The sequence below is a fragment of the Diuraphis noxia genome, unplaced genomic scaffold, assembly GCF_037042655.1.
Source record: "Diuraphis noxia isolate RWA-SAM2 unplaced genomic scaffold, SU_Dnox_SAM2 contig0001, whole genome shotgun sequence".
NCBI lineage: Eukaryota > Metazoa > Arthropoda > Insecta > Hemiptera > Aphididae > Diuraphis > Diuraphis noxia.
This window is the reverse complement of record NW_028301711.1, coordinates 37,459,540-37,466,505: the sequence shown is the minus strand read 5'-3', so window position 1 is coordinate 37,466,505 and position 6,966 is coordinate 37,459,540.

The following is a 6,966-nucleotide window of genomic DNA, read 5'->3' as shown; positions in this document are numbered from 1 at the left end:
AAAAACATTGCATGTAGTTATCATAATTCATATTACCTTATATTATCATAGATATACGTCATATACCTGGTTTGAGGATAATTTTTTTACTTTTGACCCCCCAAAGTACCAACTAGATTCATTTTCTGATCGAACGCGGTACTGAAGTCAAAAATCGAAGCAGTTTTACTGCCCCAAAACGTGATGACAGACACAAAAACATAAATAAAGTTGTTTAATTAAATTGAGAAGATCTGAATAAGAGTATAAATGGTACTTTTAGTGTTAGAGAATTTTTTGACGTTCAAACATAATATTCATACGATACATTGCTAGCTAATTTTTATAACAAAACTATTCTATTTTGTATGAACAGAGCCATAGAGACAAATAAAATCACAGCAACTATTAATAACCACTTTTATTATAACAAAATATTGTTTTCTGAGATTTTAGAGTGTACTGTTAAAAATGAGAAGGGGATTTAACACGATACATGGAGCCAATACAATGCCAAACAATGGGTATGAAATAAGAAAAGCAAGATAAAATAAAATGTTGAAACCAGACACTATTATATAATAGTAAATGATAAAATACGAGTACACTAAGTAAGTTACATCTATTCTCATTGAATGAAGCAAGAAGTACTATTATAGCACAATGTTCAACCTGCAAATAAATTCAAACCATAAAACTATTCTCGCAAGCGGTCGTAGTTGAATAATTCCAGGTCAATAAAGGAACCAAAATAAGTTTAACATACCTTAAGATTCTAATATCCTAATGATTAATTCATATGAGTAATGATATTAATTATTAACACATAGGTACATAAAATAAATTGTTATATTTATTGAGTTTGCGTATAAATTCTTTGTTATAATATGCTAATAATCACCAAATATGTATGAAAATTATAATCATCACACATATTACAAAATTCTAGAGGAAAATATTTATTCTAAGGCTTCTATGTTCTTAATAATATATATATATATATATACAAAATATTATTATTTTTTTTAATGGTTTACTGTATGATGTTTAGAATGTGTAATTCAATTTAAAGATAATTTATTGATAGAACCATACAAATATGTTGTAATATTGTTGTTAATCGTTACCACATAATTGTTAGATTAAAAATATAAGGCTACTTTTATTGTAAGTCAATATTATTATTAATTTTAAATATAATTCATGTTTCATAATTCGTCAATGATTATTAAATAAATAAAATTAAATATCTTAATATAATATTTTAATACACTTGTATTAAGTGACTTGATGAGGCGCAGTGGTACACTCAATCTGTAGAAATGCACTGAGTGTACGTACTGGTGGACACAGTTGCTAGCTTTCAGATGGGTGACCACGCGGGATTTTCAGCAGCATATCCTTGCCATACACACATAAAATACGTGTTACAACCTGCCAATTTAAAAACCTCCAAATACATTTTTAAGAATAACTCCCACCGTACCACCAAACAACCAATGTTGCTGTGGGTTCCAACTTATTGAAAAAAATACAAAAATACTTTTATAAGTACTATATAAATTATAAATAATTTAATATCTGTTTTAGAATTGTGTTTAATATATTATTCGTGTTTCTTATTACAATTTTTATGATACTGATATTTTTTATTTAATTAGTGTTCTAAACGTCTCAGGTAGTTATACTTTAAGTGTATGCCATGAAAATATAAACTAATTCAGAAAAAAAAAGAAATAACTGATAATAAATATTATCAAAACCATTTTGTGAAAAAATTATAACTCAAAATATATAATATACATATATTAATAAATGTATCATTAAAATAAAAAATATATATATATATATATTCTATATTTAATTGTGAATATTTAAATTTTTATATTTTAATCTACGTATGACTCTTCCAAAACTAAAAGTACTTATTATTGAGAAGTACAATATTTTATCAAAATGTCACCACAATATTGAGTAAATAACTAATAATAGTACTGTGGTATAGAAATAAGTTAATGAGTTACTGATTCAATGATCAGTAATATTCTAATACTGATAAAACTAAAACAGTGACATAAGTATTAAGTAAAAATAAAATTAATCAGACGGCGTCTTAGATAGGCAAATTAGGTACACTAATTTTATATTTCTGTTTTTCTGTTCCATCAAAAGTATGATTTATAAACACAATTTAAAGTACCTCAGATGTAAAAAACAGAGTCGTAATTAAGTGGAGACGAGGAGGATAGACACCCAAACTTTTATTTTACTGCCAACATTTTATATGGACAAACTCGAGTTGGGTCCCAGATTTCAAAAACAGCACGAGTTGGGTCCCGGTATACTTTATGGAGTACATTAGTTGGGTCCCGGTATATTTTTTGAGGTACATGAATTGGGTCCCGGTATATTTTTTGAAGCACATGAGTTGGGTCCCGGTATATTTTATGCAAAGGTGGGCAAGTTAATGAAAATAATTGAATAAAATTAATTAAAATTAAAGTTAAGATATAAAATAAAATAAACTTAACTCAGTAAGAAATTTTATTAATTTTTTTCCAAGTCATAATATTCATAAGTCATAAATTGCATGAGTATTTTGGTTAGTATAAACATTTACCAAGTTAAACTTTACGGTTGTAAACATAAAACTTAAAATTATTATTATAGTATTATACTACATTATTACTATTTACTAAAAAGTTATAGGCCACATCTATACATAAAAACATCTATACAATAATAATAATTAACTATAAAAAGCTTCAGTTAAAATAATACGCAATTAACTGAATCAGTTTATAAGTTAAAAACAAAAATAACTAACTAGTTAAGGTAAAAAGTTAAATAAATAAATAAATTTTTAACTGAACTTTAACTTGTTAACAAGTTAACGCTCACCATTGATGTTATGGAGTACATGAGTTGGGACTAGCCTATTTGCGTTACCCAGGAGACATCACGTGTCATACAGTGGACACGTGCCGGTATACTGGCAAGTTACAATATTTTATCCGATGACAACTGTCGGTTACGTTGTATTATACGTCTTATTAAGATAAGATAAGATATTACTGTTTACTCTAGATTAGGTCATATATATATATATATATATATATATATATATTAATAGATGGGCATCGTCCATCATTGATTGCATCGTGACATCGTGTTATACGTCTTGTTAAAATAATATACCATATATTCAGTGCCAGTGGAAGGCGTGTGCGACCGGCACTGACAATATTACCGCGGACCCAATTCGAGTATTATCAAATATTACCGCGGACCTAATTCGAGTATTATCAAATAATACCACGGACCCAGCTCGTGTTTTTTTTAAGGGATCAAATATCACAGGACCCAATTCGCGTTTTCCCTTTTATATTTGGTGGCGTAGCCTACTCCGACTGTATGAATCTTAGAGATTTTGCTTAAAGCATATCCCCCTTGACCAAATTACTAATTATGCCACTTATAAAATACGAGTAAATGTGAAAATATAATTTTGCGAATATTTTGACGTATAAGTATATTACAATACTAGGACGGTAAAATCATATGAAAATAAGAATGAAAAAATTATTTACACTTATCTATTAGATTCTGAACGGAGTGATGAATTATATTCATGTGGTTATGGTTGTTATTTGTATTGGAATTATTGTAAATAGGCACATACAATCTTAGTGTTTGAAACAATACGGTTTATCATTTGAGATTTTCATGAAAATAAATATTCACGATAGCGTTAAAAAATTATATTGTATATTGTATAGTATATTTTTATAAAAATAAATGTTTGAAAGAGTTATTTTAACTTTACTGGTAGAAGTTATATAATATGTGCCACGGGACACAAACTTTTATTCAATTTATGATATCTGACGTTTTTTTTTTTTTAAATTAGTTTTTCATAAGATGTCCAAACACCGTGAGTGGCGTGAGTACAGATGATACAGATGAGTTCAAAGTGAATTTGGATTTTTTTAAATAGATTTTCATTTCTTATTTTCTGAGGATAAAAGTTGAAGTTAAAACGACTACAGTACGAAGCAGTAATAAATCGGTTGCCACCTTGTGGAACTCATCTATTATACCGTTGTATATATATAACATTTTCGGAGTATTTATTCACATTTATTTTTTAATCGAAAATGAAAAGTTTTTTCCTCCAAAATCAGGCACGTGGCAGGTGCGTTGTATTGTAAATGAGTATTCCTATTCACATTATTTAAAATCGATTGTCTCGGCAGTTTTGTGGCTGGAAGTTTTCCTTTATCTTTGTTTCTCGGTCAGTTATACGCTTGAATGGATTACTAAATTGGATCTGTGGGATAATGTCTCGTAAGTAGAGATTTTCGACGGTGGTATTTAGCAGCATTAAGTTGTAGGGTTTGACTTACCACCATAGTGGAAAAACTTGTTAAACAGAAATGGAGAGTGGGTGCGTCGTATTATCGAGTAAAAAATGTTCCATCTTAATTGGAAAAACTATTGTTCCGTTGGTTTTTTATGTACCATATACAACACTGGGTGGTATATATAGTAGTTAACAAGTTTTGTTTAAGAAGTTATCAAAACCTTTTTAATTTGAATGATATTCATTTTAATAGGTACTGTAATAAATAGCTTTTAAGAATATTAATAGGTAATTGATCTAAAAAAACTTTATCCAGTAAATACATGTTTATATAATTTTTAAAGTTTAAAACATTTATTTTATGGATTGAGAACTGTATTTTTATTAAAGTTAATTAAAATGTTTATCGAATAATTTAAGTTAAATGAAATTTAAAAGTTCACTTATCAATAAAAACCGTGGTTATAAATTATAATTGACCTAATACTAATAATCAATATTATCGATTCGTGTTTTATTTATAAAATTATTTTACCCTGGATGAAATTATTTTACCATGACCATAAATCACTACCCTAAAACAATATTTCCACTCATATGTCCGTGTATTGACAACGTCAATACGTCTTGATGATTCAAACAACGTATTTATATAGGTACTTATCGTACTTGCCATTAAGTACCTTGGTCGGAAGCGGGCCACCGGAGACTTTCTATTTCCGTCCACTACACAATTCCATCAGAGTTCTTACATACAACCTGTTTATGTTATTAAAGTTAAGAACGAGAAAAGTTATCTGCAGCTGACGTCATTATTTTATTAATATTTTTAGAATTTTTTCCAGCGGATGGCAAGTGTCACAAACGTCATACGAACAATTTAAAATTATGCTTAAAATCTGTAGAGTGATTGCAGGTAATTTTCTACCTAATATACCATACATTGTACACCATTGAATGTAAGATTCGTAATCTTAAATAAAATCAACATTTTTCTTTGTTACATAATTTAGGTCATTAAAAAAAAAAATTTTTTTATTCGTTATGGATAAAATTGTCTATATTAAATACTCACATTTTCTAATGTTATAATTTTTTAAATCCATATTTCTTTTAGAGTTCTTAGATGTATAAAAATTGAATTTTGGATGAGTAACTTATGATCTAAGAGTATTTATGTTTTGATGAGTGAGTGTTGTGTTTCGCAAAATGGTGATCCACTACTCATCAAAACTTGTTCATTTAAACTTTAAATGTTTTTAACTAATACACAACTTGTTTGAAATTTGATTATTATAAATCCAAGAACTCTGAATAATATTTCATTTGGAAATATGGAATACCATGTATGAGTAAGTTGTTATCATTCAAATGAATAAACATTTAAAAATTGAAAACATTACAAAAAATATTGGTTTTCAAAACTATGCAAAAAAATATTTTCAAAAATTATTTACTGAAATAATGATTCTTTTGGATAAGTTGGATGAATTTTTCCACATTTAGCAAATTTTTTTGAAATTAACGAATAATAATTAGTGATTGTTATTACGTTTAAATTTTGGGAATTTCGTTACCTATTATTCAAACTTTATTTATGTAACACCAAGTGCACCGCGAGGGCAAATTAAAATCTCGTGCAATTTGTAATATATAAATATCACAGTTTTATATTCTAATAAATATATAATGTAGATTTCCAATTGTAGGCGTACTTAGAAAATGTGAAACCAAACGTAACGAACCAAATTAAAATAAATACTACAATAATTATATTACGAAAGATGATGAAATAGCAATTGGTCAAATTAAAATAAATACTACGATCATTAGATTATAAGAAAATAATTAGACGATAATCAAATTTAAAACAAAATATCAATCGCACAATTACGGACTGACCAGATTATCTACATCATAAATGACACAAAAATACGTACATATAAAATCATTGAAAAACCACGCCCAAATTTGAGTATTACCTATAAAATATATTCACAATTTACAAAATAATCAAATATACAATATATAACAAACCCATCTGCCTTCAAATATTATTCACAGACACTTAGTTCACTCAAATTCAACACTCGAAGAAAGAAACAACCATAACCAGACAAAGCAATACAATATTTACACCCCTTTAGTATAAACGAAATAGGCATCATAAAAACAACAATAGCATCGAAGAAAATACAAGACATTAATATATGCATGTATACTACAATGTATATATAATATATAATTACGTAACTAACACGCGCGTCACGTAGGCCACTCGACCGCGCCATGATGTAGTGTGGACATTTGTAGAACACAAATAGAGTTTTTTTGTTTTTATAGAAATAACAAATGAAAAATTCTTAGAGAATATTTAAAACTAACGAGTGGCTTTATATTTAAATAATATGAAAACCATCGCACAATATTAGAACTTTAATTACGCAATATGAATATCTACACAAAAATATATTTAAACAAATTATTTTACAAAAACAAGATGAACATATTTTTGTGACGTAAAAATTAAATGTTTATTGATATTTTATTTATATTTAACAATTATATTGTTAGAGTGTATATCCACAATAAATTATATAATATTTAAATTAATTAATTAAATT